The 17,484-nt window shown below is 33.1% G+C and overlaps 1 long non-coding RNA gene across 7 annotated transcripts in view; it reads left to right on the top strand.

The window, feature by feature from the left end:
• LOC135970192 (uncharacterized) overlaps positions 1-17,484 on the top strand; it is a 631,278-nt gene that overhangs the window by 137,439 nt on the left and 476,355 nt on the right. For 3 of the 7 annotated variants that reach the window (XR_012432622.1, XR_012432623.1, XR_010585759.1), the window contains one exon: positions 10,963-11,077. The exons of 3 other annotated variants lie outside the window; for them this stretch is intronic. This is a non-coding gene — a long non-coding RNA (uncharacterized lncRNA). Of the gene's footprint in view, positions 1-10,962; positions 12,120-17,484 lie in introns of those variants that run through there. One more of the 7 variants, XR_012432621.1, reaches the window with a different exon arrangement.

Genomic DNA, 17,484 nt, shown 5'->3' with positions numbered 1-17,484 from the left:
ATCCTGAGTGCTTTTAACCACTCCACTATAATGCCTCTCGGGTGAAATTGGCTCACATATATTTTTCCAGAAGAAAATAAAAACATATCTGTGTATTTGTAAGTATACAAATATATCAGTTATATTAATTTGTATGCAGCATTTAAAAATATCTTCACACAATTCAAAATCAATTAGCTCAATAACACTTGTTGAAACTGAATACAGCTGGAAATGATGACTAAAATAGAATCATCTTTTTAAAATCGTTATCTCTAATCACTTTAAAATAGAAAATACACACAGACCCATACCTTCTGGATAATGATTTTCAGGATTTTGTGACCAGGTGCATGGCCAGGTGTTGGTGTGGTCTTGGCTACAAGAAGGACACATTATTAGCCAACATTAATGTGCTGAGTGATGCATTGCAGCCCTCAGATCAATGTGGACTGTCCCTGATATTCAATATATCTTGCAAAATGACTTCAAAGAAACAAAAAATATCCTTATGAGTGATAAAATACTCTTTTCAAGCCGTATGCTTTAGTATAATTTGAGCTAATGATCTATTATTAGAAAGAGAAAAATTGTTTCTAATAAAACAGTGTTATAAAATCTTGTCTTCTTACTAAACCTGTAATACTTTTCACTTTGCACCTACATGAAATTGTGTGGAAGAACATTGTTATTCCTAGATTAATTCTGCTGGACCAAGAAAATCAAAAATTAATTTTATATTTTAAAAGGTCTTTAAAAATTTATGACAGCTTTTTAGTGTTCAACATCCTTAATAGGAAGTCTTAATTCTTGTTATCTAGACATTTGCTTCGTAGAAACAAGCATGTTTGTGTAGTTTACTGTTATATTCTTAGCAATTAGAATAGCTCGAATGACACATTGTAAGTTTTCAATAGAAATCTGTTGAATAAGTTGGTATCTTTAAAAAATAAATAAAAACAAATTAAAAACAAAAACAAAAAAATCCCTTGGTACTGCCCAGGTTCTGTGGCTCGTGCCTGTAATCCCAGCACTTTGGGAGGCTGAGGGGGACAGATTGCTTGAGGTCAGGAGTTTGAGACCAGCCTGGCCAACATGGTGAAACCCTGTCTCTACTAAAAATACAAACATTAGTCGGGCATGGTGGTGCATGCCTGTAATCCCAGCTACTCAGGAGGCTGAGGCAGGAGAACTGCTTGCCTAGGAAGCAGAGGTTGCAGTGAGCCAATGTCCTGCCACTGCATTCCATCCTGGGTGACAGAGTGAAACTGTCTCAAAACAAACAAACAAACAAAAACAGAAAACAAAAAACAAAACAAAAACTTAGTACTATATCATAAATGTTCCAAAATCCTTAAAAATCCTTAGAAATTATAGCTTTTAATATCTTAATATGCATCTCTAATCAGATACATCATAATTTCTTACAATGTTCCACATTTTTGCACATTTATTTTGTATTTTCTCTTGCGAGAAATTATACAACATAGAAGATTCTTGTTCAATTACATATGTTTCTCATTTATTTTTAAAAATTAAATTTGACAGGTGATATTGCTGGTTCAAAGTGCTAGCAGTTTTAATATAATGCCTGTTGCATCAGAAGTATTTTATCAGTTTAAACATTTCTCAGGGACATAACAGTCTAATTTCCCAACATTCCCTGTAACACTTAGTATTAAGATTTATTAAATGCTTTTCAATGTGATAAATAAAAGCACATTTCATTGACATTCAAGCAACTACTACAACATTATTGCTTAATTTTAAAATGCCAGTGGGGATTGTTGATGAGAGCAGAATAGGTACCTGGGTCACATTCTTACCACACTCGGAGTTTCCAAATTTTTATTTATGGTTATTATAATAGGCCTGATTATACTAAACATAAAGCATATATTATATATATTTGTCCTTCAGTTTGCCCCCTCGCAGATCTCTAGCTGGTAAAGAATATCTTATCTGTTGAGAGGTGCCATTTAAAGACACAAATACCTATCATTTCTGTTATTATATTTTCTATTTCCAAAGGGAAGACTATAAGATGTACTATTTTAGATCGTTAGGTTGATAAACAAGTACTTTATATGGCCAGAAATGTTACTAATTTTTTTAAAGAAACGAAAAGAACAATAAAAATGAGGACTTGGATGCCAAGATATTTTTAGTAAACAATCGTTGCTCTATAAATATTTTGAAAAATATTTCACCTAGTAAGACTCCTATGATTTAAAAGAAGTAAAATGTAATAATGTTGTTAATTGTATTTTTGTAAACATTGTAATTTGACTAATGACCTTTCCTTGCATTTCATTGTCTTTTTGACTGATTTTCCCTATGTTGGAGCAATCCCTGTCTCTCTGAGTTTTGCCAAGAGACAAGGCTCAGCTTCCATTATGGAAACCCAAGCATCCATATGCTTTATTTTTTCTCACCTACTTCTATGATAGCGGGAAACAGGCATATGCTAGAAATTCAATCTTGACCTTCCTACCCAGGACCAGAAATGAGTCATAGTAAAGAATTCCTCTTGGTTGCAATGATGGTGTCAGCAGGAGTACTTCGCTCCCAGTGGTGGCAGTGGCAATGACCTCAGACCTCACCATACTGTTACTGAGGCATAATTATGGCTTGGTTCTGATTGCCTAGCTCTGTAAGTCACAGGTCAGAAAACCAAGCTTGTTTCTCCTGAAAATTTCTGGGCTGCTCTATGAGATACCTCATAGTCTTCGAGTAATTTCATTTTCAACTTTAAATAGCCTGAATCGTTTTTTGTTGAAGCTGCTAATAACCCTGACTGAAACAGAATTTCTAATCTAAAATTAAAATAATTAATCACCACAAATATAATAGATGATGGAAGGTGTGTGTCTCTGATGAGCACTTTCATCTAATACAAGGTTAATTGCCCAAAAAGAACTCTGGTAAGTAGGGTAGTGAAAATAGGGTAGCATGCTAAAATGATGAATTACAATGATAGTTGGAGGTCATAACTAAAATGACTAAGGATTGGTAGTATGAATAATAAAAATCATTTTGAAGCTTTGACAGCCATTATACTCACATTTATGTGTTTGTAGCAGGCTGGAGATGGAAATTACATCACCTTATTTCTACAAAATATATTTTTACTTTTATATTGCACTGCATTTACTGCTAGATTAGTTGTCAGAATCTCTTATACTGATATTTGTACTGACAGTACATTGCTATATGATATATCAGAACTCTATTCTGGACTGTTTAATATTTCTTCCTTTATCTAAAATATGGACTGTGACATTTTATCTGTTTGCTTTTTGCCTGCATCTTATGTAGGTATGTTTTGCAGCAGTTTGAGCACCAAATTTGCACCACCCCACTATTGCAGGGAAGTTACTACTTTTAGTATCAGTTATTTTGATGAGACAACATTGATTTCCAAATATTCCTCCTCTCTGGTGAATAAACTAACAGGTAATAACTGAAAGAGATCCCTATATCAGGAATTCTCTGACAGAATTCTACAGAAGCAAAGATTTTCTTAGAGATTATTTTGCATCCTGTAAGAAAACCTGTGTTGCAAGTGATATGTTATTTATAGCAGCCTTTCAGAGGAGAAGAAAGATAAGTTTCTTCAGGTTTTTTGACGGATAAAGTCTTCAATTTGTCAAAGTATTCATTCGCCACCGCAGGAGAGGAATTCTTACATATAAGCAATAAGTTCTCATTGTAACTGATCTTTATTTCTGTAACAAACTATATTTATGGGGTTACTATTTTTTTAATGGAAGTTTCTTATAGATTATCTCCTACTAAGTATATATTTTTATTTAAAATGTAACAATATTTTTTACTTGCATATGCTCGATCAGGAGCTGTACCAAGTACTTAATATATTAAATTATTTAATTAATAAAAATCTGTGATACAAAATATCAAGGTCATAGAGATAGAAGAAAGTTAAAATTAAGGAAATTGTACAAAGTTTAAAATCCGTGCCCTAGCATTATATTATGTGGCTTTCCTCAAAGTAATCTGAAAATTTTAGGAGGTTATAGGGAAAGTTATAGTCGTACATTGTCAAAGATCAGACATTGTAATAGACATATATGAATATGAGACACATGTCTTATGAACAAACCACCAGCATTTATGGTTATAATCAATAACCATCCTGAACACCACTACCAAATGCTTCTTAAATAGCACTTTAATTATATTCTTCCCCTGTTCAAAAGTGTCCATTATCTGCTAAATGAAGTTGTTTCCTAAGCCTTACACCTAAAGCTATTCATGTTTGATTTCAACCTACTTTTCATTACCTATCTACCATTATCTCAATATGTACCCTATATTTCAGCCAAAATACTTTGTCCTGTCTTAAAATGGCCTGTGTAACTTAGACTGGGTGATATTGCCATCCTTCATTTTCCCCTTATCAATGATCTGTTCTAAAATGTACAATAAAACCTTTTTGTTACCTTTCCAAATGGAATGGACCTCTTCTTCCCTGAAACTTCATATGATAGTTTTTTGGGGGGCCTTTCTCATGGTCAATACTAAGCTTAGTTATTTATGTAATTCACCATGCTAAGTTTTAAACTCATATTTAATGTCTTGCATTTTCTCTGGGCCATAACTTGAATAGCTTATGTGGCTATTTTCAAACTGATGACCAATAATTCAAGTTAGTATTTGAACAACAACAACAAAATGCAACTCCATTGAAGCCAAGGCCACAAGAACTTTCACAGCACTCTTATTAAAATATATAATATACATATATATATATATAATCATGTAATATTTACTATGTCAAATATTTTCAAGATTTTTATATGTTTTTCTCATATATCAGGAAAGGAAACTATAATCAACCAAAATATATCTTAGGAAAAAACAACAATGATTTTTCTTTGCTTTGTTACTGTTCACAACACACATAGTCTTTCCCCCTCTCAACTTCTGTAATCTCTTGCTCAGGCTCTAGATCACATACTTCTTACTTGCTTCCCCTCCCCCTATTTTCCTGATGTACACTCGAAAGCCCAAAGAAGCCACCTTGCAATAGCACAAACCTCATCAAAAATTGGAGAGGGAAAGAAATAGATGATATCAACTTACAATCTTCTCTAGAAGATGGAGAGGATAGCCTAGGAAGCTTCTTATATCAATAAATATGGTTCTGTCCAGTAAATACCAAGACATTCTTAGAACATTCAGTTGCCTTTTAAATACCTAACTAGGAAGAAAAAAGCTTTAGGAACAAAAGGGTAATTAAAGATAGATTTTAAAATGTATATAAAACATATTAGCACTGTAGTAACATAACAGCTCCTATTAGAACTATATGTTCTTTTGAAACGAATTTACAAGCTTTGAACATAAAAGCAGTGTTAATGTATTTAAAAATTGCTGATTAGGATCATCAGAAAATGTTAAGGTCTGAATGTTTATATCAATCCAAAATTCATGTACTAAAACCTGATCACCAATGTGATAGTATTGAGAGGTGGGGACTTTGGAAAGTGATTCGATCATGAAAGTGAAACTCCCATGAATGGAATTAGTACCCTTATAAAAGAGGCCCTGAGGAAGCTTGTTTGTTCCTTTCACCAGGTAAGGATGTAGCCAAAGGTGCCATTTATGAATCAGGAAATGGGCCCTTGCAGGATACCAGACCTGCTGGCACCGTGATCTTGGTCTTCTCTAGACTCACGAATTGTGAGAAGTAAATTTCTGTTGCTGAGGAGCTTCCCAGTCTATGATACTTTGTTATAGCAGCCTGAACAAACTAAGATGGTGATATTTGTCACTGCTGAATTAGAGTCTTCACTCTATTGTTTTGGATACAGTCTTCTCTAGAAACTAAAATGATAAGATATATTTGTGAGCACACACATTTGAAGAGCCCAAGCAGGTATAAATCCAAGTCCCCAAACTAAGGCCTACTCTCTCTTCCCTGAGGCATACAGACAGCCTATCATGCAAGCATTTGGACAACCCAACCCACATGTCTAAATTTCATCCATATCCCTCACAATCAGTTGCAAATGTCTTGGCTATCCAGTGGATCTAAAGGTAACACACTGGCAGCAATTGGTCTTCTCGAGGACAGACCAGAAAAAGGAATTTGCACAAAACCTGAAAGTAAGCTAAAGTCCATTTGGGAAAAGAACCCAAGAGTCCTTGGAACCTGGAGCATGATCTGGAAGAGAAGGGGCTTCTGGCTGGGTATGGTCTCTTGGACCAACAGTTTTCTCAGCCCCTGGAAGAGAGTGCCACTTGTCATTAATGGGTAATTTAATATATGACCAGTTAGCATTTTAGAATGAAAAACTGACTTTTAATTCTTATTTCTCCAGTTAAAATTGTATTTCAAATAGACCTTTTATTTCCATAGTGCATCTATATGAGTAATTCTGTAAATTAGTTTATGTAAAATTTATTTTACAATGTTCCTTGATGCCCCCCTTTTTTTACAATTGTACAGCAATAAAATACAGCTCCACACATTCTAACTATGTCATTCAAACTGAAAAACAACTATCATCAGCCTTCGTGACCTTTGCCAATTTGCTTACCATATCTGTGCCTCATTATCTCATCTAAATATTAGAGCATTTTCTTTTAACTATAAATATTATCATTAGAAAATGGGTAGAGTAGTACAAAAACTATAAAACATATTCAACACTAAGTAGAAGTTCATTTGATTAGAAGACTTTAAAGTGAATCTCAAGGTGGGAAAAAGTATAGAATCGATTTTACTCTTGGAAGTATTCTCATTCATGCTTATGAAACTGCTCTTGTTAAACTCCAGGCCATATTTTCTTTGTGGCAAGAGTTTCTCTGAATAAGACACTGGTAGTTAGCATGTAAGTAACTAAAGATACCTAATAGAATTGTTATTTTGGGTATATATATTTCATACATTTTTCTCTGGGCTTAATTCATTGCTAAATATAATACTTTACCTGTCAATAGTCAGAATTAATTTATAAAGTTGAAACCCTTCTGTTGACAGCAAATATTTATCTAACACGGTCTCAAAGTTTGACCCAGAAGTCATTTACCTTCTTTTTGCTTCAGCTATCTATTTGTAAAACAGGAAAAATTATGGTCATTTTTGCACCCAATTTTAAAACTGTCATTAAGATAAATGATAAACCCATGAAAAGCTTGACGATTTTTGAGTAGAAGGGTGAATTTATCTATTTATTTATTTATTATTTTCTACTTCCGTGTTTTTCTCTTTATTCCTCTTACCTTTTAACAAGGTATCAAAACTTGAATTTTATTTTTATTTTTTTTGTTCACTTTTTAGTTTTTCTTGTTTGCATTATTTTGCATTGGTTTTCCTATGATTTGTAATATGCATCACTAACATAAGGACAGTCCTCTTAGAGTTAATAATGCACTACTTCCAGTAAAATATAGAAAACTTGCAATGTTGATTGGCATATATTTCCCATCCCTATCCTGTAGGTTGTAGTTGTTATATATAATACATCTATGAACATCATAAAACCCACAATATAATATTTTTAACTATTATATGATTTATAAAGAAATTTAAAAATGTAAAATTTATTATTATCTGTGGATCAGAGTTTCTATTAACATTGACTTCTCTTCAGCTAAAGGAAGCATTTTCTTTAGCATTTTTTTATAGTATAGGGCTTCTGGCAATAACGTTACATAGTTTTGTTTTATCTGAAATGTTGTTATGTTATCTTCATTCTTGATTTTCTTTTTCAAATATAGAATTTTAATTTGTCAGGTTTTCTACATTCAGCAATTTAAGATGTTTTTCTACTCTCGTAACTCCTACAGTCTCAGGAGGTTGTCTACTTCTGATAATCTAATTACAAGTGTATTTGGCTACTGGATATCATCTAATATGTGCTTGAGGCCCTATCCATATTTTTGAAATTATTTTTCTCTGTTTCTCACTTGGTATTATTTCTATTGAACAAGATATCTTCAAGTTGACTTATTTCCTCTGTCATGGTCATTTGGCTAAGCAATTCAGTTAATTTTTCTGAAGTTATATTTTTCAGTTCTAGAAAAAAGTTTCTCCAGAGAAATAGACAGATATGTAGAGATACATGTGCGCACGAGCACACACACACATACGCACACACACACACAACTCTTAACCATAAGAGGGTTAAGGAAGCTGATCCCTGCACAAGCAAAAAAAAAAATAACCCTTATAAATGAACCCCCTGAAAATTTAACTAGTAGCCTACTGTTGACCCAAAGCCTTACTGATGCATAGCCAATTAACATGTATTTTTTATGTTATATGTATTGTATACTGTCTTCTTACATTAAGTAAGCTAGGGACAAGAAAGCATTAAGAAAGTCATAAGGAAGAGAAAATACATTTACCTTATCACACTGTATTTATTAATACCTAAATTTGTATCTTCTGTTTGCAAGATGAATCATTGGTCTGAAATTGTGGGACGCTACAGCTACAGACCATAGTCTAGGATACATATCAAGTAATTCAACTTCCGTAACATTGTGACTTTTATTTGCTTCTTGGGAACACTTCCAGTATCACTAGTGGCACTTTACATGAGTCTCATGGTGTTATTTAAGGTTTATTCTGGTATTACACTAAACATGATGAAAAATAGGCAAAAACTGCAAGAGATGACTTTTTACCATGATATGCAGTTTACCGGAGAGACAAACTTCTCAGCAGAAATGTTTAGCATTACAGGGCATTTTAAGCAGATACTCCCAACACTTGAGCTCAGGGCAACAGCAACAGGAGGTGGCTATAAAATTATTGCAGTAATATAGTATGTAGTACAGCTAATTTAATGTGGTTATGATTTAATACTGCATCTTTACTTTTGTTTACATTGCTCTTGACTGCAAATGGTACCACAGATGATCTATAAGTGTTTGTGTGGGTAATTTTTAAATAAAAGATTTATATATATTTTATGGTAGTAAATGATAAGACAAAACTAGAATCTACATATATTTTATGCCTTAATGACACAACTTTTTCTTAATTTTTTGATATTTCAAATTTATGAAGTTTGTGAGTTTTTTCAAAAATTGTCACAAATTTCCAAAAATATTCAGATATATTCATTGAAAAAAAAATTATTTATGTGTAGACCCATGCAGTTCAAACTTGTATCATTCAATGGTCAATTGTATAAATATTCTGGTAATAAATGAAAAAAAGAAAATATTTTTATTCACCGAGTACAAGATTAAGTAGAAAATCTGGTAGAATACACAAAAACACAACTAGAACTAGAGTTTAGTAATGTTGCAGGAAATAAGATCAAGCATCAAAAGTCAATTGTATCTTTTTGTATTAGGAGAGGACAACTGAAAATTAAAATTAACAAAATAATTTGCTATAATATCAAAAATTAAATACTTAGAAATATATGTAACAAAATATATGCAAAACTATACACTGAAAACTACAAAATATTATTGCAAGAAATTTAAGAAGGTCTTTGTGAAAAATAGGCCATGCTATTGTGTTGGAGGACTCAATCCTGTTAAGATGTCAGCACTTTGGGAGACCGAGGCGGGCGGATCACTAGGTCAATAGATCAAGGCTGGGCATGGTGGCTCATGCTTGTAATCCCAGCACTTTTGGGAGGCTGAGGCAGGCGAATCACGAGATCAAGAGATCGAGACCATCCAAGCCAACACGGTGAAACCCCGTCTCTATTAAAAACACAAAAATTAGCCAGGCATGGTGGTGTGTGCCTGTAGTCCCAGCTACTTGGGAGACTGAGACAGGAGAATGGCTTGAACCCAGGAGGCGGAGGTTGCAGTGAGCCGAGATTGCGCCGCTGCACTCCAGACTAGCAACAGAGCGAGACTCAGTCTTTAAAAAAAAAAAAAAAAGAGAGAGAGAGAAAGAGAGAGATCAAGACCATCCTGGTCATCATGGCAAAATCCCATCTCTACTAAAAATACAAAAATTAGCTGGGTGTGGTGGTGTGTGTCTGTAGTCCCAGCTACTTGGGGAGGCTGAGACAGGAGAATCGCTTTAACCCAGGAGGTGGAGGTTGCAGTAAGTCGAGATTGCGCCACTGCACTCCAGCCTGGTGACAGAGCAAGACTCCGTCTCAAAAAAAAAAAAAAAAAAAAAGAAAGAAAGAAAGAAAAAAAAAGTCAATTCTGTCTAAATTGATACATAACTTCAAGACGATCACAATCAAAATCTTAGTCAACTGTTTTTATAGAAATGTACATGTTCTGAAATTCCTATGGAAATTTAAATAACCTAGAATTGCCAAATCTTTTTTGTTTTGTTTTGTTTTCAGCTGTAAATAGATGAGCTTTCTTTTTATTTACTTATTTTCCAGCTTTATTGAGGTATAACTGACAAATAACATTGTATAAATTTAAGGTGTATGATGTGATGATTTGGTATATGTAAATTTTGTAAAATAATTACCACAATCAAGTTATTTAACACATTCATCACTTCACCTATTTACTAGTCTGTCTGTGCATGTATATTCAGAACATTTAAGATCTATTATCTTAGCAATTTACAATTATACAATTTTGTATAATTGTATACAATTATACAAAAAATATTTTTTAACTGTAGTCAACAGGCTTTACATTAGATTTCAAGAACTTATTTATCTTATAAATGAAATTTTGTTCCCTTTGACCATTATGTTCCCATTTCCCTCACCTTCCAGCCATTGGCAACCAACATTTTAATCTCAACTTCTATACATTTACCATTTTAGATTTCACATATAAGAGAGATGATACCGTATTTGTCTCTCTCTGTCTTATTTTTTATGGTTGAATAATATTCCATTGTGTGCATACTCTGTGTATGTATATGAAATATATCCTATTTTAAAAATTCATCCTTCTCTTGACAGACACTTAGATTGTTTTTATGTCCTGGCTATTGTGAATAATGAACAAAGGAATGAAGATTACTTTTCAAGATGCTGATACTGATTTCATTTCCTTTAGATATATACCCAGAAGAGGCGGGGTGCGGTGGCCCAAGCCTGTAATCCCAGCACTTTGGGAGGCCGAGACGGGCGGATCACGAGGTCAGGAGATCGAGACCATCCTGCCTAACACGGTGAAACCCCGTCTCTACTAAAAAATACAAAAAAACTAGCCAGGCGAGGTGGCGGGCACCTGTAGTCCCAGCTACTCGGGAGGCTGAGGCAGGAGAATGGCGTGAATCCGGGAGGCGGAGCTTGCAGAGTGGAGATCGCACCACTGCACTCCAGCCTGGGGGACAGAGCGAGGCCCCGTCTCAAAAAACAAAAAACAAACAAACAAACAACAAATTAAGATATATACCCAGAAGAGGAAGAGCTAGAGTAGTTGTATTTTTAAATTTTTTGAGGAACCTCTATACTGTTTTTGATAGTATCAATTTTCATTCCCACCAGCAGCATAGCAGGGTTCTCTTTTTACCATATTTTTGCCAATGCTTATTTGTGTCTTCTTGATAATAGCCATTATAACAGGCATGAGGTAATACCTTACTGTGGCTTTTATTTGGATTTTCCTGATAATTGGTAATGTTGAAAATCTTTTCATGTGCTGTTTAGCCATTTGTATATCGCCTTTGGAAATTTTTCTGTGTAGGTCCTTTGCCCATTTTTTAATCAAAGTATATTTGGTTTGGTATTATCTGTTTGTTTATTTTGTTTGTTTTTGTTTTGCTATTGAGTTGTGTGAGTTCCTTACGTATTTTGGATATTGACCTTTTATCAGATACATAGTCTGCAAACATTTTTTTTTCATTCTATCGATTGCTTTTTCATTTTGCATATTGTTTTCTTTTGCTGTGCAGAATCTTCTTAGTTTGATGCAGACCCATTTGTTATTGTTGCTTTTGTTATGTGGACTATTGTCACATTAAAAAAAATCATTGTCAAGAGCAATGTTGAGGAACTTTTCTCCTATGTTTTCTTTTAAGAGTTTTATGACTTCAGGACTTACATTTAAATCTTTAATCAATTTCAGGTTAATTTTTGTGAGTAGTATATCATAGGACTCCAAATTCATTCTTTTGCTTGTGAATATTCAGTTGTCCCAACATTTATGTACCCCATAAATATATACACCTATATGTACTCACAAAAATTAAAAATTAAGAAATTTATAAACATTTATTGAAAATATCATTTCTTCATGGTATATTCTTGTCAAATATTACTTGACTATATATACATGGGTTTATCTCAGGTCACAATTCTGTCCCACTGGTATATGTATCAGTTGTTATGTCAGTACCATATTATTTTGATTACTATAGTTTTGTAATATAGTTTTAATCAGGAAGTGTGATGCTGTTCATTTTATCCTTTCTCAAGATTGCTTTGGCTATTTGAAGTCTTTCATGCTTCTATACAAATCGTAGAATTGTTTTTTCCTATTTCCATAAAAAATGCAATTGGAATATTTTTAGGGATTGCATTTAATAGATTGCTTTGGGAGGCATGGATATTTAATAATATTCTTCTAATCCATTAATATAGAACAGGCTTCTGTTTATTTGTGTTTTCAACTTCTTTTATCAGTATCTTATAAGTTTTAGTGTATCAGCTCTATAAAGTCTACAACCTCCATGGTCAAATTGATTTCTCGCTATTTTATTGTTTTCTAACCTATTGTAATGGATTGTTTTCTTGATTTCATATTCAGGTAGCTTGTTAGTATATAAAAATGCTACTAATTTTTGTATTTTTTTTTTATTCCTCCAACTTTGCTAGATTCGTTTATTAGTTCTCACAGTTTTTTGGTGAAGTTTTTAGGGTTATCTATAAATAACACAATGTCATTGGAAAACAGACAGTTTGGCTTCTTCCCTTCTGATTTGCATATTTCTTTTCTCTTGCCTAATTGCTCTTGCTAGGACTTCTAGAACAATCATGAATAGAAACTGTGAGAGTGGGTATCTTTGTCTTGTTCTTTACTTAGAGAAAATGCTTTCCTAATTTTACTAGTGAGCATGATATTAACTAGAAATTACATATATATAGCCTTTATTATATTAAAGTAAATTTCTTCATACCTAGTTTGTCAAGAGTTGTTATGAAAGAATATTGAATTTTGTCAGCTACTTTTTCTTCATATATTGAGATGATCAGATGATTTATCCTTCATTGTGTTAATGTGGTATGCCACATTTATTGATTGGCATATATTGAATTATCCTTGCATCCCAGGGATAAATCCCACTTGATTATGGTGTATTATCTAATGGTCATCATTGAATTTGGTTTGATATTAATTTTTGAGAAGTTTTACACAAAGTTTATCAGGAATATTGACTTTTAATTTTATTTCTTTTAGTATACTAATCTGATTTTGGAGTCAGGGTAATACTGGTCTTGTAAAATAAGCTTGGAAGCATTCCCTTCTCTTGAATTTTTTTGAAAGAATTTGAGAATTGACACTAAATCTTCTTTAAATAGAACACACAAGTGAAGCCATCTGGTCCTAGGCTTTTATTCCTGGGGAGATTTTTGAATACTGAATCAATATCTTTATTTGTTATTGATCTATTCATATTTTGTATTTCTTCGTGATTCAGTGTTGGTAGGCTGTATATTGCTAAGAATCTATTTCTCTTAGGTTATACAACTTATGGGGAGTATAATTATTCATGGTAGTCTCTTAGGATTATTTGTATTTCTGTATTATCAATTGTGATGTCTTCTCTATACAATTCTGTTTGAGTATTTTCTCTTTTTTCTTGATTAGCCTAGCTAAAGGTTTGTATTTTTGTTTATCTTTTCAACAAACCAATCTTAGTTTTGTCAATCTTTTCTATTGCTTTCCTATTCCCTATTTTATTTATTTCTACTCTAATCTTTATTATAGCCTGTCTTCTGCAAACTATGGATTTAGTTTATTCTTCTTTCTCTAGTTTTTTAATGGGTAAAGATAGGTTGCTTATTTGAATTTTTAAAAATCATGTAGGCTAATAAGTCTCCCTCTTCTGACTATTTTTGCTATCTCATAAGCTTTGGTATGTTGTGTTTACATTTTAATTTATCTCAAGATATTGTTATTACTGTTTTGGTTTCTTCCTTGATCCATTGGTTGTTTAGAAGTTATTTAATTTTCTATGTATTTGTGACTTTTCCTAAATGCCTCTTGTTACTGATTTCTCATTTCATACTATTGTGCCCAGAAAATATGCGTAATGTTAGCTCAATCTTCTTGAATTTGTTAAGACTGGTTTTTGGAGAATGTTTCATGTGCACTTAAGAAGAATGTATATTCTGCTTCTGCTGGGTGAAATTTTCTGTATATGTCTGTTAGGTCTATATGATCTACAGTGTTATTCAAATCTGCTGTTTCCTTGATTTTGTACCTGGATGTTCTATCCATTGTTGACAGTAGGGTGTGGAGACTCTCTACTATTGTTGCATTGCTATTTATTTCTCCTTTCAGTTCTGTTAGTATTTATTTTACATATATAGGTATTCTGATGTTGAGTGCATCAATATCTATAATTTTTATATCTTCTTGATGAATTGACCCCTTTATCATTATAAAATACCTTTCTTTGTATCATGACAATTTTTGACTTAACTTTTTCTTATCTAATGTAAGTATGATCCCCTCTGTTCTCTTTTGGTTACTGTTTTTATGTAATATCTCTCTCTACCCCTTCACTTTTAGCTTATGTGTGCCCCTAAAGCTAAAATGAGTTTCTTGTAGGCAGAATATCATTTGGTTTTTCTTATATTCATTTAGCTACTCCATGTCTTTAGAGAACTTCATACATTTATATTTAAAGTAATTATTAATAGGCAGGGACTTATTACTAATGCCATTTTGTTAATTGTTTTTTAACTAATACATCATTTTTTTCCTTTCTTTCTCTCTTGCTATCTTCTGTAATTTGGTCAATTTTTCATGGTGGTTCCAAATCAACTTTGCAAGGGAAAAACAAAGTTAAAGAAATAATACTGCATGCTGTGATGTGAAGTATTATTATACAGTTTTGATAATTAAAAGAATGTGGTATTAGCATAAAAATATAAAAATAAATGAAACAAAATAGAGTTCATAAATATTCTCACTAATATTTGGACAACTGATTTTTTAAAAAATTGGATAACAAATGGAAAATGAATAGCCTTTTTAGTAAACCATCTGGAATAATTGATGTCCATATGTTAAAATGTAAAAAGAACTACATTACCTATGTGCCACCATATAAAAAAATTTCAAAATACATTGTATACCTACATATAAAACACAAATCTCTAAAACTTCTAGAATAAAACATACAATAAACTATCTTTGATCTTAGTTTAGGCAAAGATCTTTAACTATAACAGTCAGAGTATGATTCTTAAAGAAAAATTTAATATATTAAACTTCAAAATAAAATATTTCTCCTCTTTTAAAGACACTGTTAATAAAATTAAAAGCCACGCTACTTCCTGGGGAAAATATTTCCAAATTCTGTATCTCTTGAAGGACTTTTATACAGAATATATAAAGAACTTTCCACATTAAATAAGTAAGCAATCATACACTGCTTTTAGTAATATAAAATGGTACAATCAATAATTTTGAAAAACAAATTGGCAGTTTTACTAAAAACTTTTACATAAACTATTATATAATCCAGGCATTACATTTCTAGGTTTTTACTCAAGAAAAAATGAAAGCATGTGTCCATAAAAACACTTGTACACAAATACTTATTGAAGCTTTATGTGTAATGATTAAAATGTAGGAATATCCTAAATATTCATCAACAGGCAAATAGATAATCCAGCTATAGCACATCCATACAATGGAATATTATTTAGTAGTAAAAATGAATGAGCTACAGTGACAGAGATGAATCTCAGAATAATTATGCTGGGGCTTTGCAGAAAAAAAATAAAATTATGCTGAATGAAAAAAGTTCAAAAAAAGTTGCAGGGTGATTAGTATGTTTATTATCTTTATCATTTTGGTGATTTCATGAGTGTACACACCTACTTAAAATAGTACACCTTAAGGATCTCAATAAATTATAATATTTGCCCATCATAGCTCAATAAAACTGTTTCAAAAATCATGGTTCTGGATTTGATGGACTAAGACCCTGCCAGATGACCTCACCTGGCCATATTACTTATAGTAACTACCTGTAGACAGTAAAGAGTAGGACAGTAAAATATAAATCTGGCAGGAACTTCACCCCATAATCTTTCTACCCTGTGAAACAAACATGAAACAGGGAAAAATTATAAATGCTAAAAAAGAGAAAAGGAGATGCTAAAAAGGGAGAAATCTGGGATGGAAAAAAACCCAGGGAGAGTATCTCTGAAATCTTTCTATCTCCTTCTCTGACTGATTGCTGAAGGAGGCATGGATGGAACAAACTCAAAGCAACTCAGCCAAAACTAAAATATTTAAGCTTAGACTAAAGATGCCACACTAACAATCCTGGAGAGTGAGCAGCAACAGATAGCCCATGTTAGAATGCACATTCATTTGAAAGAGGGTAGACAGAGAACTTGACTCCTATTTCTTTAGCATTTAGTCTGGGGCTAAGCACAGCTCCATGGGCTGGGTATGTTGGACATATTGGAGGAAAAGGAGGAAGTACCTATGGGAAAACTGTGGTCCTTGTGTTTGAAGAACTAGAAAAGAGAAGCCAGGGGATCATAAACACTGAAGGAAGTATGGGGATTGCTAAAGAGATTGAGTCCAAAAGGAATCTCTAAACCGTGTATCCATATCTCTGCACATGCACAAAACAGAATCGAAGGAGCCTAAATTAAGAAAAAAGGTTAGACCAGGGAATGGTGCTGCTGCACAAGAAACAGGGCTTGCCGTTCAACCTACTCCAGAAAACTACCCGGTATCACGGAAAAACACCAGTCATCACAGAAAAATAACAGAGCCCAGAATCTCCAACATCAAAAGAAGGGAAAACATTTTCAAGTAAAGATATCAACTAAGTCCGATGTTGCTATTAAACCAATATTGAAACTAGCAGACTCTGATGGCTAATTGTATGTATTAATCCAGCTAGGCCACATCTGGGATGCCCAAATATCTTTTTAGACACTTCTTTTTATTATTATTATTTTTTTCTGGAAGGGTCTATGAGGATATATCTGGAAAGGATCAGCATTTGAATTGTACTGAGTAAAGCAAATGGCCCTCCCCAGTGTGGGTGGGCATCAGCTAATCTGTTGAGGGTCTGAATAGGATATAAAGGCAGAGGAAGATTGAATTCACTCTCCCTGACTGCAGAGCTTAGACACTGATATTCTCCTGATAGTCTCCTGTCCTCACTGCTCCTGGTTTGCAGGCTCAGTTTCAGACCAGAATCTATACCATCAACTCCCCAGCCATCGAGCCTTTGAACTGTTCCATTGACTTTTCTGGGTTTCTAGCCTGAAGATGGCTGATTGTGGGACTTCTCACCCTCCATAGTCAAGTGAGTCAATACCTTATGATAAATCTCCTTATATATACACATTTGACCCTTCAACAATATGGATT

The sequence above is a fragment of the Macaca fascicularis genome, chromosome 3, assembly GCF_037993035.2.
Source record: "Macaca fascicularis isolate 582-1 chromosome 3, T2T-MFA8v1.1".
NCBI lineage: Eukaryota > Metazoa > Chordata > Mammalia > Primates > Cercopithecidae > Macaca > Macaca fascicularis.
Note: the sequence above shows the minus strand (reverse complement) of the source record. Positions and strands in the feature narration are given on the sequence as shown.